General features: G+C 35.2%; 1 long non-coding RNA gene across 2 annotated transcripts; it reads right to left on the reverse strand.

The window, feature by feature from the left end:
- Positions 1–4666: 4666 nt before the first annotated feature.
- LOC126281466 (uncharacterized) lies at positions 4667–15404 on the reverse strand. Of its 2 annotated transcripts, XR_007551273.1 has the most exons (4): positions 15363–15404; positions 11822–11888; positions 8277–8343; positions 4667–4794 (listed from the first exon to the last, which is right to left on the reverse strand). It is a non-coding gene; the product is annotated as an uncharacterized LOC126281466 (long non-coding RNA). The 2 variants fall into 2 exon arrangements; XR_007551274.1 differs by lacking the exon at positions 4667–4794 and having other exon boundaries at positions 8257–8343.
- Positions 15405–15722: the final 318 nt, after the last annotated feature.

A 15722-nucleotide genomic window follows, 5' to 3' on the forward strand; every position in this document is an offset into this window, starting at 1 on the left:
ACGCATAAGACTAAAGTGGAATGCAGGGATACCTGAAGAGAACTGAATATTGATGCAGGGATTAGTACTTGATCATGAACAGAAATAAATGTAACATATTGCACATAACTAGGTGAAGATATCCACTACTGTTCAATCACAGTACTGGTGACAAAGCATTGGAAACAGTAAGTGCCTTTACATTCCTAGGAGTAATCATCCAAAGTGACCAAAATTGGAATAACAACATAAAACAAATAATAGGAGAAGCAGCTGCCAGACTGAGATCCTTAGGGAAAATCTTAAGTAAATTTTATTCAACCAAGAAAGAAGTGGCTTTTAAAACACAGATATGTCAGATTCTTGAGTACTGCTCTGCCACTGGGACTCTTGCCAAGTAAGATTAGTAGAAGAGATAGAGAAGGTTTTCAGAAATTACTGCAACCAGTCGCCTTTTATGTAGATGTATTTTATTTAACCATGACCGGTTTAGAGCTGCCTAGCAACTCATCATCAGATGGTATATACATTTAGTGCTTTTTTGTACCCATTGTGTGGGTGGTTGAGTATCTGTGGCTAGACAGAAACGAGAACAAATAATCGCTACATGTGGTACAGTAACACGAAATATTTACAGCATAATTTATGTTTAACGTATAAGAGCAAATAATCACTACATGTGGTACAGTTACACGAAATATTTACAGTTTAATTTACGTTTTGAGGTGTTACTTACAGATAAATCTTTCTGCAGGTATATATATCTCTTTTAGGACGTATTTTTGAAACCATTGTGTCTTGTTTTTCACAATTTCACAAGTTAAAACTTTCACTAGATGTATATTACTTTTATGAGGCACTGTTGGAAACATATATCTTGTTTTTCGTAAACATCACTGAACACACTTAGCCACAGATACGAATACAGGATTTACATATTATAAACAAGCCAAAGATTGCAATATAACTACAGTATCAAAGATTTCAAGTTGACCAGAGGCATTATTAGTCATCACACACACTGACAAGAGATTTGTCTTTATTACATGGAAAATAAATGTAAATTAGCTTAAACTAGTAAAATGTTTATTTATAAATTAACTGTGCAATTTTAACAGGTATACAAAACTAGATTTTTTACATTATATTTCAGTTACATTTAAGATTATTGGTATTGAGAGGATTATGACAGCTAATTTCTTGCTCCTTCCATTGGCTGATCTTGGCATATGATGTCTGGGATGAGAGGTTGATGGTTAACTTGAAATAATAAGTAATGCTGGTACTTGAAAGGGTGTGGAAAAGGAGTTGGCGGTGGGGGGGCGGGGGGTGGGGGGTGTATAGGAAAAAGGAGAGGGGGGGGGTTGACAGGGTGATGTGGAGAGAGAAGAGAGCTGAAGGGGGGGGGCAGAAGTGGTACAAGCTTTTATGTGTGTGTGTGGGGGGGGGGGGGGCATTTTGTTTCTGAATGACTGTTTAGTTTTTTAAGTTCAAAGAATCCTTAAAATTCTGAAAGAAGGAGTTATTCGCCAATTCTGTCTGCTCATTTAAAATGGTATGTGGGGAATTATGTTTGTGGGTAAAAATCTCTAATTGTTCGAGAAGATCCATCTTGAATCCCTTGTCTACAGTGTGTAGGATTTGAAGGTTAGTTTTAATGTCTGTTATGGAATGTTTATTATCTGCTAGATGGGTAGCAAAAGTGGATCTATTTAAGTTGTTTAGGCGAAGTGCATCAGTGTGCTCTTTGTATCGGATCTCAAAATTTCTACCTGTTTGCCCTATGTAGTAGCAGGAGCAGCTGTCACATCTTAATTTATATATACCAGATTTTTGGTAGGGTGTGCTGGCTCTTTTGGTGTTGTGGACTATTTTGTTCTGTATTTTGTTGTTAGTGTGAAAACTTATTTTGACATTATGTGGTTTGAATAGCTTAGCAAGTTTGTATGAGATATTGCCGAGAAACGGCATACAAACGAATTTGGTTTCTTCTGCTACTGAGGTCTGGCTTGCTGGTTTTGCTTTGTTAGATATAATGTTTTTATCTAATTTTTCAATTATGCTTGGGTCATAAGCATTGTTTGATGCTATTGTTTTTAATATATTGATTTCATTAATTTTTGCAGGAAGTGCAAAGTGAAACTAATGAAAACTATTCTTGCCATCAAATTTAATAAGCAATGTATCTTAGAGAATGTAACTCCTAATTACATAAGAGTTGTAGTTAAAGACCAGAGTGAATCTGCACAAGCAGCCAAGAGAAAATGTGAAATTGTATGGATCAAAAATGAAATTAGATCACATTACAAACGAAAAGACTTGTTAAACAGGGACATCTACATGCTGCACTTAGAGTTAAGCAACTATCTCACTCTAAGCCAAATCACGAATTTCTTAGATCTAACCCAACTAAATGTGGATAAAGAGATGTTGAAAATTGCACATAAACAAAAAGAAAAGCTCTCACTCCTGATTGCCAAAAAATCCCCCATTCCACCAAATGAATGCCCTCCCGTGCAACATAAATTCTTTGAGAGAGTAGTTAACACAACAAGCATTACTTTCAATAGCACAGAATTAAATTTGTTAAATAAGGGACTTAAACATAATATTGCCACAAAACTTGATTACAACAGTGTTAAAGACCTAATAACTAACACCAAAATAGCATGTATAGCATCAAAACTAGATCAGAATGATCAAAATGCTCTAGCCCATGATGCAAACAAAATAATAAAGAAAACCATAGATGCACAAAGGCTCCATAGTAATAAACATGATGAATCTGCAACACTGAAACAAATTAACAAAAAAAGCTAACAAACAGTAGTGCCCTTGTTGTTAAATCTGACAAAGGCAGCACAGCCGTGATAATGTACGAGTCTGATTACATTAAGAAAACCCTAGAATTTTTCAAGAATAACAACATAACTGAGTTGAAATCTGACCCCACTCCCAAATACCAAGCTAAAATAAAAGACATGTTAAAAAATTGTAACTTTCTGCTGACATCCATTGAAGCCAAACAATGTGTTATAATGAACCCTACAGCACCAAAGCTTAGATCACAACCTAAAATTCATAAAGATGGACACCCGATACGCCCGATTGTGAATTCCATAAATAGCCCAGGGTACAAAGTGACTAAAAAACTGCATGAAATACTCAAGAAATATTATACATTCCCAACCAATTATTCCATAAAAAACACCTATGATTTGATTGACAGTATCAGAGAAATTTCCATTCCCAATGCAGCTAACTTTGCATCCCTTGATATTGTCAACCTGTACACAAACATACCTATAATAGACACACTTCGAATAATAAAAAATAACTTATTACAACATAAAAAGCTAAGTGACATGGAAATCTGTGAGCTGATGGATTTACTTGAATTAGTGCTGTCCCACAATTACTTCACCTTCAACAACAAAATATATATTCAACATGATGGTCTAGCAATGGGCAGTAGTCTAGCTGGCCTTCTTGCTGACATCTACATTAATGATCTCGAAATTAAATTCTTTAAAGCAAACCCAATAGAAACAGACAAAATCATTTATTATAAACGATATGTTGATGACACCCTGTTGTTATATGATGGGACAGCCACTGAAATTGAGGCCTTAGCTGGTAAACTTAATAATGTTCACCCCAAAATACAGTTCACAGTAGAACACCAAACCCAAAAAGGTATCTATTTTCTTGACCTAAACATAACACATCACAACAACAAACATAAATTTCAGATATATAGGAAACCCACCACTTCAGATGTCATAATAAACAATACATCATGCCACCCAAATCAGCATAAACTAGCTTTATTCAAATCAGCACTTAACCGTATCAACAAGATTCAAGCTGATCCTACTGCAAAAATTAATGAAATCAATATATTAAAAACAATAGCATCAAACAATGCTTATGACCCAAGCATAATTGAAAAATTAGATAAAAACATTATATCTAACAAAGCAAAACCAGCAAGCCAGACCTCAGTAGCAGAAGAAACCAAATTCGTTTGTATGCCGTTTCTCGGCAATATCTCATACAAACTTGCTAAGCTATTCAAACCACATAATGTCAAAATAAGTTTTCACACTAACAACAAAATACAGAACAAAATAGTCCACAACACCAAAAGAGCCAGCACACCCTACCAAAAATCTGGTATATATAAATTAAGATGTGACAGCTGCTCCTGCTACTACATAGGGCAAACAGGTAGAAATTTTGAGATCCGATACAAAGAGCACACTGATGCACTTCGCCTAAACAACTTAAATAGATCCACTTTTGCTACCCATCTAGCAGATAATAAACATTCCATAACAGACATTAAAACTAACCTTCAAATCCTACACACTGTAGACAAGGGATTCAAGATGGATCTTCTCGAACAATTAGAGATTTTTACCCACAAACATAATTCCCCACATACCATTTTAAATGAGCAGACAGAATTGGCGAATAACTCCTTCTTTCAGAATTTTAAGGATTCTTTGAACTTAAAAAACTAAACAGTCATTCAGAAACAAAATGCCCCCCCCCACACACACACATAAAAGCTTGTACCACTTCTGCCCCCCCCTTCAGCTCTCTTCTCTCTCCACATCACCCTGTCAACCCCCCCCCTCTCCTTTTTCCTATACACCCCCCACCCCCCGCCCCCCCACCGCCAACTCCTTTTCCACACCCTTTCAAGTACCAGCATTACTTATTATTTCAAGTTAACCATCAACCTCTCATCCCAGACATCATATGCCAAGATCAGCCAATGGAAGGAGCAAGAAATTAGCTGTCATAATCCTCTCAATACCAATAATCTTAAATGTAACTGAAATATAATGTAAAAAATCTAGTTTTGTATACCTGTTAAAATTGCACAGTTAATTTATAAATAAACATTTTACTAGTTTAAGCTAATTTACATTTATTTTCCATGTAATAAAGACAAATCTCTTGTCAGTGTGTGTGATGACTAATAATGCCTCTGGTCAACTTGAAATCTTTGATACTGTAGTTATATTGCAATCTTTGGCTTGTTTATAATATGTAAATCCTGTATTCGTATCTGTGGCTAAGTGTGTTCAGTGATGTTTACGAAAAACAAGATATATGTTTCCAACAGTGCCTCATAAAAGTAATATACATCTAGTGAAAGTTTTAACTTGTGAAATTGTGAAAAACAAGACACAATGGTTTCAAAAATACGTCCTAAAAGAGATATATATACCTGCAGAAAGATTTATCTGTAAGTAACACCTCAAAACGTAAATTAAACTGTAAATATTTCGTGTAACTGTACCACATGTAGTGATTATTTGCTCTTATACGTTAAACATAAATTATGCTGTAAATATTTCGTGTTACTGTACCACATGTAGCGATTATTTGTTCTCGTTTCTGTCTAGCCACAGATACTCAACCACCCACACAATGGGTACAAAAAAGCACTAAATGTATATACCATCTGATGATGAGTTGCTAGGCAGCTCGAAACCGGTCATGGTTAAATAAAATACATCTACATAAAAGGCGACTGGTTGCAGTAATTTCTGAAAACCTTTTCACACCACAGTCGCAGTGTTCCACATCCACAATGGATAAAAGTCTTATTTTGCTACCTAGCCAGGTAAAAGGAACAATGAACAAATACAGGAAGTGCAAAGTGAAACTAATGAAAACTATTCTTGCCATCAAATTTAATAAGCAATGTATCTTAGAGAATGTAACTCCTAATTACATAAGAGTTGTAGTTAAAGACCAGAGTGAATCTGCACAAGCAGCCAAGAGAAAATGTGAAATTGTATGGATCAAAAATGAAATTAGATCACATTACAAACGAAAAGACTTGTTAAACAGGGACATCTACATGCTGCACTTAGAGTTAAGCAACTATCTCACTCTAAGCCAAATCACGAATTTCTTAGATCTAACCCAACTAAATGTGGATAAAGAGATGTTGAAAATTGCACATAAACAAAAAGAAAAGCTCTCACTCCTGATTGCCAAAAAATCCCCCATTCCACCAAATGAATGCCCTCCCGTGCAACATAAATTCTTTGAGAGAGTAGTTAACACAACAAGCATTAATTTCAATAGCACAGAATTAAATTTGTTAAATAAGGGACTTAAACATAATATTGCCACAAAACTTGATTACAACAGTGTTAAAGACCTAATAACTAACACCAAAATAGCATGTATAGCATCAAAACTAGATCAGAATGATCAAAATGCTCTAGCCCATGATGCAAACAAAATAATAAAGAAAACCATAGATGCACAAAGGCTCCATAGTAATAAACATGATGAATCTGCAACACTGAAACAAATTAACAAAAAAAGCTAACAAACAGTAGTGCCCTTGTTGTTAAATCTGACAAAGGCAGCACAGCCGTGATAATGTACGAGTCTGATTACATTAAGAAAACCCTAGAATTTTTCAAGAATAACAACATAACTGAGTTGAAATCTGACCCCACTCCCAAATACCAAGCTAAAATAAAAGACATGTTAAAAAATTGTAACTTTCTGCTGACATCCATTGAAGCCAAACAATGTGTTATAATGAACCCTACAGCACCAAAGCTTAGATCACAACCTAAAATTCATAAAGATGGACACCCGATACGCCCGATTGTGAATTCCATAAATAGCCCAGGGTACAAAGTGACTAAAAAACTGCATGAAATACTCAAGAAATATTATACATTCCCAACCAATTATTCCATAAAAAACACCTATGATTTGATTGACAGTATCAGAGAAATTTCCATTCCCAATGCAGCTAACTTTGCATCCCTTGATATTGTCAACCTGTACACAAACATACCTATAATAGACACACTTCGAATAATAAAAAATAACTTATTACAACATAAAAAGCTAAGTGACATGGAAATCTGTGAGCTGATGGATTTACTTGAATTAGTGCTGTCCCACAATTACTTCACCTTCAACAACAAAATATATATTCAACATGATGGTCTAGCAATGGGCAGTAGTCTAGCTGGCCTTCTTGCTGACATCTACATTAATGATCTCGAAATTAAATTCTTTAAAGCAAACCCAATAGAAACAGACAAAATCATTTATTATAAACGATATGTTGATGACACCCTGTTGTTATATGATGGGACAGCCACTGAAATTGAGGCCTTAGCTGGTAAACTTAATAATGTTCACCCCAAAATACAGTTCACAGTAGAACACCAAACCCAAAAAGGTATCTATTTTCTTGACCTAAACATAACACATCACAACAACAAACATAAATTTCAGATATATAGGAAACCCACCACTTCAGATGTCATAATAAACAATACATCATGCCACCCAAATCAGCATAAACTAGCTTTTTTCAAATCAGCACTTAACCGTATCAACAAGATTCAAGCTGATCCTACTGCAAAAATTAATGAAATCAATATATTAAAAACAATAGCATCAAACAATGCTTATGACCCAAGCATAATTGAAAAATTAGATAAAAACATTATATCTAACAAAGCAAAACCAGCAAGCCAGACCTCAGTAGCAGAAGAAACCAAATTCGTTTGTATGCCGTTTCTCGGCAATATCTCATACAAACTTGCTAAGCTATTCAAACCACATAATGTCAAAATAAGTTTTCACACTAACAACAAAATACAGAACAAAATAGTCCGCAACACCAAAAGAGCCAGCACACCCTACCAAAAATCTGGTATATATAAATTAAGATGTGACAGCTGCTCCTGCTACTACATAGGGCAAACAGGTAGAAATTTTGAGATCCGATACAAAGAGCACACTGATGCACTTCGCCTAAACAACTTAAATAGATCCACTTTTGCTACTCATCTAGCAGATAATAAACATTCCATAACAGACATTAAAACTAACCTTCAAATCCTACACACTGTAGACAAGGGATTCAAGATGGATCTTCTCGAACAATTAGAGATTTTTACCCACAAACATAATTCCCCACATACCATTTTAAATGAGCAGACAGAATTGGCGAATAACTCCTTCTTTCAGAATTTTAAGGATTCTTTGAACTTAAAAAACTAAACAGTCATTCAGAAACAAAATGCCCCCCCCCCCCCCCCACACACACACACATAAAAGCTTGTACCACTTCTGCCCCCCCCTTCAGCTCTCTTCTCTCTCCACATCACCCTGTCAACCCCCCCCTCTCCTTTTTCCTATACACCCCCCACCCCCCGCCCCCCCACCGCCAACTCCTTTTCCACACCCTTTCAAGTACCAGCATTACTTATTATTTCAAGTTAACCATCAACCTCTCATCCCAGACATCATATGCCAAGATCAGCCAATGGAAGGAGCAAGAAATTAGCTGTCATAATCCTCTCAATACCAATAATCTTAAATGTAACTGAAATATAATGCAAAAAATCTAGTTTTGTATACCTGTTAAAATTGCACAGTTAATTTATAAATAAACATTTTACTAGTTTAAGCTAATTTACATTTATTTTCCATGTAATAAAGACAAATCTCTTGTCAGTGTGTGTGATGACTAATAATGCCTCTGGTCAACTTGAAATCTTTGATACTGTAGTTATATTGCAATCTTTGGCTTGTTTATAATATGTAAATCCTGTATTCGTATCTGTGGCTAAGTGTGTTCAGTGATGTTTACGAAAAACAAGATATATGTTTCCAACAGTGCCTCATAAAAGTAATATACATCTAGTGAAAGTTTTAACTTGTGAAATTGTGAAAAACAAGACACAATGGTTTCAAAAATACGTCCTAAAAGAGATATATATACCTGCAGAAAGATTTATCTGTAAGTAACACCTCAAAACGTAAATTAAACTGTAAATATTTCGTGTAACTGTACCACATGTAGTGATTATTTGCTCTTATACGTTAAACATAAATTATGCTGTAAATATTTCGTGTTACTGTACCACATGTAGCGATTATTTGTTCTCGTTTCTGTCTAGCCACAGATACTCAACCACCCACACAATGGGTACAAAAAAGCACTAAATGTATATACCATCTGATGATGAGTTGCTAGGCAGCTCGAAACCGGTCATGGTTAAATAAAATACATCTACATAAAAGGCGACTGGTTGCAGTAATTTCTGAAAACCTTTTCACACCACAGTCGCAGTGTTCCACATCCACAATGGATAAAAGTCTTATTTTGCTACCTAGCCAGGTAAAAGGAACAATGAACAAATACAGGAAGTGCAAAGTGAAACTAATGAAAACTATTCTTGCCATCAAATTTAATAAGCAATGTATCTTAGAGAATGTAACTCCTAATTACATAAGAGTTGTAGTTAAAGACCAGAGTGAATCTGCACAAGCAGCCAAGAGAAAATGTGAAATTGTATGGATCAAAAATGAAATTAGATCACATTACAAACGAAAAGACTTGTTAAACAGGGACATCTACATGCTGCACTTAGAGTTAAGCAACTATCTCACTCTAAGCCAAATCACGAATTTCTTAGATCTAACCCAACTAAATGTGGATAAAGAGATGTTGAAAATTGCACATAAACAAAAAGAAAAGCTCTCACTCCTGATTGCCAAAAAATCCCCCATTCCACCAAATGAATGCCCTCCCGTGCAACATAAATTCTTTGAGAGAGTAGTTAACACAACAAGCATTAATTTCAATAGCACAGAATTAAATTTGTTAAATAAGGGACTTAAACATAATATTGCCACAAAACTTGATTACAACAGTGTTAAAGACCTAATAACTAACACCAAAATAGCATGTATAGCATCAAAACTAGATCAGAATGATCAAAATGCTCTAGCCCATGATGCAAACAAAATAATAAAGAAAACCATAGATGCACAAAGGCTCCATAGTAATAAACATGATGAATCTGCAACACTGAAACAAATTAACAAAAAGCTAACAAACAGTAGTGCCCTTGTTGTTAAATCTGACAAAGGCAGCACAGCCGTGATAATGTACGAGTCTGATTACATTAAGAAAACCCTAGAATTTTTCAAGAATAACAACATAACTGAGTTGAAATCTGACCCCACTCCCAAATACCAAGCTAAAATAAAAGACATGTTAAAAAATTGTAACTTTCTGCTGACATCCATTGAAGCCAAACAATGTGTTATAATGAACCCTACAGCACCAAAGCTTAGATCACAACCTAAAATTCATAAAGATGGACACCCGATACGCCCGATTGTGAATTCCATAAATAGCCCAGGGTACAAAGTGACTAAAAAACTGCATGAAATACTCAAGAAATATTATACATTCCCAACCAATTATTCCATAAAAAACACCTATGATTTGATTGACAGTATCAGAGAAATTTCCATTCCCAATGCAGCTAACTTTGCATCCCTTGATATTGTCAACCTGTACACAAACATACCTATAATAGACACACTTCGAATAATAAAAAATAACTTATTACAACATAAAAAGCTAAGTGACATGGAAATCTGTGAGCTGATGGATTTACTTGAATTAGTGCTGTCCCACAATTACTTCACCTTCAACAACAAAATATATATTCAACATGATGGTCTAGCAATGGGCAGTAGTCTAGCTGGCCTTCTTGCTGACATCTACATTAATGATCTCGAAATTAAATTCTTTAAAGCAAACCCAATAGAAACAGACAAAATCATTTATTATAAACGATATGTTGATGACACCCTGTTGTTATATGATGGGACAGCCACTGAAATTGAGGCCTTAGCTGGTAAACTTAATAATGTTCACCCCAAAATACAGTTCACAGTAGAACACCAAACCCAAAAAGGTATCTATTTTCTTGACCTAAACATAACACATCACAACAACAAACATAAATTTCAGATATATAGGAAACCCACCACTTCAGATGTCATAATAAACAATACATCATGCCACCCAAATCAGCATAAACTAGCTTTTTTCAAATCAGCACTTAACCGTATCAACAAGATTCAAGCTGATCCTACTGCAAAAATTAATGAAATCAATATATTAAAAACAATAGCATCAAACAATGCTTATGACCCAAGCATAATTGAAAAATTAGATAAAAACATTATATCTAACAAAGCAAAACCAGCAAGCCAGACCTCAGTAGCAGAAGAAACCAAATTCGTTTGTATGCCGTTTCTCGGCAATATCTCATACAAACTTGCTAAGCTATTCAAACCACATAATGTCAAAATAAGTTTTCACACTAACAACAAAATACAGAACAAAATAGTCCACAACACCAAAAGAGCCAGCACACCCTACCAAAAATCTGGTATATATAAATTAAGATGTGACAGCTGCTCCTGCTACTACATAGGGCAAACAGGTAGAAATTTTGAGATCCGATACAAAGAGCACACTGATGCACTTCGCCTAAACAACTTAAATAGATCCACTTTTGCTACCCATCTAGCAGATAATAAACATTCCATAACAGACATTAAAACTAACCTTCAAATCCTACACACTGTAGACAAGGGATTCAAGATGGATCTTCTCGAACAATTAGAGATTTTTACCCACAAACATAATTCCCCACATACCATTTTAAATGAGCAGACAGAATTGGCGAATAACTCCTTCTTTCAGAATTTTAAGGATTCTTTGAACTTAAAAAACTAAACAGTCATTCAGAAACAAAATGCCCCCCCCCCCACACACACACATAAAAGCTTGTACCACTTCTGCCCCCCCCCCCCCTTCAGCTCTCTTCTCTCTCCACATCACCCTGTCAACCCCCCCCTCTCCTTTTTCCTATACACCCCCCACCCCCCGCCCCCCCACCGCCAACTCCTTTTCCACACCCTTTCAAGTACCAGCATTACTTATTATTTCAAGTTAACCATCAACCTCTCATCCCAGACATCATATGCCAAGATCAGCCAATGGAAGGAGCAAGAAATTAGCTGTCATAATCCTCTCAATACCAATAATCTTAAATGTAACTGAAATATAATGTAAAAAATCTAGTTTTGTATACCTGTTAAAATTGCACAGTTAATTTATAAATAAACATTTTACTAGTTTAAGCTAATTTACATTTATTTTCCATGTAATAAAGACAAATCTCTTGTCAGTGTGTGTGATGACTAATAATGCCTCTGGTCAACTTGAAATCTTTGATACTGTAGTTATATTGCAATCTTTGGCTTGTTTATAATATGTAAATCCTGTATTCGTATCTGTGGCTAAGTGTGTTCAGTGATGTTTACGAAAAACAAGATATATGTTTCCAACAGTGCCTCATAAAAGTAATATACATCTAGTGAAAGTTTTAACTTGTGAAATTGTGAAAAACAAGACACAATGGTTTCAAAAATACGTCCTAAAAGAGATATATATACCTGCAGAAAGATTTATCTGTAAGTAACACCTCAAAACGTAAATTAAACTGTAAATATTTCGTGTAACTGTACCACATGTAGTGATTATTTGCTCTTATACGTTAAACATAAATTATGCTGTAAATATTTCGTGTTACTGTACCACATGTAGCGATTATTTGTTCTCGTTTCTGTCTAGCCACAGATACTCAACCACCCACACAATGGGTACAAAAAAGCACTAAATGTATATACCATCTGATGATGAGTTGCTAGGCAGCTCGAAACCGGTCATGGTTAAATAAAATACATCTACATAAAAGGCGACTGGTTGCAGTAATTTCTGAAAACCTTTTCACACCACAGTCGCAGTGTTCCACATCCACAATGGATAAAAGTCTTATTTTGCTACCTAGCCAGGTAAAAGGAACAATGAACAAATACAGGAAGTGCAAAGTGAAACTAATGAAAACTATTCTTGCCATCAAATTTAATAAGCAATGTATCTTAGAGAATGTAACTCCTAATTACATAAGAGTTGTAGTTAAAGACCAGAGTGAATCTGCACAAGCAGCCAAGAGAAAATGTGAAATTGTATGGATCAAAAATGAAATTAGATCACATTACAAACGAAAAGACTTGTTAAACAGGGACATCTACATGCTGCACTTAGAGTTAAGCAACTATCTCACTCTAAGCCAAATCACGAATTTCTTAGATCTAACCCAACTAAATGTGGATAAAGAGATGTTGAAAATTGCACATAAACAAAAAGAAAAGCTCTCACTCCTGATTGCCAAAAAATCCCCCATTCCACCAAATGAATGCCCTCCCGTGCAACATAAATTCTTTGAGAGAGTAGTTAACACAACAAGCATTAATTTCAATAGCACAGAATTAAATTTGTTAAATAAGGGACTTAAACATAATATTGCCACAAAACTTGATTACAACAGTGTTAAAGACCTAATAACTAACACCAAAATAGCATGTATAGCATCAAAACTAGATCAGAATGATCAAAATGCTCTAGCCCATGATGCAAACAAAATAATAAAGAAAACCATAGATGCACAAAGGCTCCATAGTAATAAACATGATGAATCTGCAACACTGAAACAAATTAACAAAAAGCTAACAAACAGTAGTGCCCTTGTTGTTAAATCTGACAAAGGCAGCACAGCCGTGATAATGTACGAGTCTGATTACATTAAGAAAACCCTAGAATTTTTCAAGAATAACAACATAACTGAGTTGAAATCTGACCCCACTCCCAAATACCAAGCTAAAATAAAAGACATGTTAAAAAATTGTAACTTTCTGCTGACATCCATTGAAGCCAAACAATGTGTTATAATGAACCCTACAGCACCAAAGCTTAGATCACAACCTAAAATTCATAAAGATGGACACCCGATACGCCCGATTGTGAATTCCATAAATAGCCCAGGGTACAAAGTGACTAAAAAACTGCATGAAATACTCAAGAAATATTATACATTCCCAACCAATTATTCCATAAAAAACACCTATGATTTGATTGACAGTATCAGAGAAATTTCCATTCCCAATGCAGCTAACTTTGCATCCCTTGATATTGTCAACCTGTACACAAACATACCTATAATAGACACACTTCGAATAATAAAAAATAACTTATTACAACATAAAAAGCTAAGTGACATGGAAATCTGTGAGCTGATGGATTTACTTGAATTAGTGCTGTCCCACAATTACTTCACCTTCAACAACAAAATATATATTCAACATGATGGTCTAGCAATGGGCAGTAGTCTAGCTGGCCTTCTTGCTGACATCTACATTAATGATCTCGAAATTAAATTCTTTAAAGCAAACCCAATAGAAACAGACAAAATCATTTATTATAAACGATATGTTGATGACACCCTGTTGTTATATGATGGGACAGCCACTGAAATTGAGGCCTTAGCTGGTAAACTTAATAATGTTCACCCCAAAATACAGTTCACAGTAGAACACCAAACCCAAAAAGGTATCTATTTTCTTGACCTAAACATAACACATCACAACAACAAACATAAATTTCAGATATATAGGAAACCCACCACTTCAGATGTCATAATAAACAATACATCATGCCACCCAAATCAGCATAAACTAGCTTTTTTCAAATCAGCACTTAACCGTATCAACAAGATTCAAGCTGATCCTACTGCAAAAATTAATGAAATCAATATATTAAAAACAATAGCATCAAACAATGCTTATGACCCAAGCATAATTGAAAAATTAGATAAAAACATTATATCTAACAAAGCAAAACCAGCAAGCCAGACCTCAGTAGCAGAAGAAACCAAATTCGTTTGTATGCCGTTTCTCGGCAATATCTCATACAAACTTGCTAAGCTATTCAAACCACATAATGTCAAAATAAGTTTTCACACTAACAACAAAATACAGAACAAAATAGTCCACAACACCAAAAGAGCCAGCACACCCTACCAAAAATCTGGTATATATAAATTAAGATGTGACAGCTGCTCCTGCTACTACATAGGGCAAACAGGTAGAAATTTTGAGATCCGATACAAAGAGCACACTGATGCACTTCGCCTAAACAACTTAAATAGATCCACTTTTGCTACCCATCTAGCAGATAATAAACATTCCATAACAGACATTAAAACTAACCTTCAAATCCTACACACTGTAGACAAGGGATTCAAGATGGATCTTCTCGAACAATTAGAGATTTTTACCCACAAACATAATTCCCCACATACCATTTTAAATGAGCAGACAGAATTGGCGAATAACTCCTTCTTTCAGAATTTTAAGGATTCTTTGAACTTAAAAAACTAAACAGTCATTCAGAAACAAAATGCCCCCCCCCCCCACACACACACATAAAAGCTTGTACCACTTCTGCCCCCCCCTTCAGCTCTCTTCTCTCTCCACATCACCCTGTCAACCCCCCCCTCTCCTTTTTCCTATACACCCCCCACCCCCCGCCCCCCCACCGCCAACTACTTTTCCACACCCTTTCAAGTACCAGCATTACTTATTATTTCAAGTTAACCATCAACCTCTCATCCCAGACATCATATGCCAAGATCAGCCAATGGAAGGAGCAAGAAATTAGCTGTCATAATCCTCTCAATACCAATAATCTTAAATGTAACTGAAATATAATGTAAAAAATCTAGTTTTGTATACCTGTTAAAATTGCACAGTTAATTTATAAATAAACATTTTACTAGTTTAAGCTAATTTACATTTATTTTCCATGTAATAAAGACAAATCTCTTGTCAGTGTGTGTGATGACTAATAATGCCTCTGGTCAACTTGAAATCTTTGATACTGTAGTTATATTGCAATCTTTGGCTTGTTTATAATATGTAAATCCTGTATTCGTATCTGTGGCTAAGTGTGTTCAGTGATGTTT

The sequence above is a fragment of the Schistocerca gregaria genome, chromosome 7 (assembly GCF_023897955.1).
Source record: "Schistocerca gregaria isolate iqSchGreg1 chromosome 7, iqSchGreg1.2, whole genome shotgun sequence".
Classification (NCBI taxonomy): domain Eukaryota; kingdom Metazoa; phylum Arthropoda; class Insecta; order Orthoptera; family Acrididae; genus Schistocerca; species Schistocerca gregaria.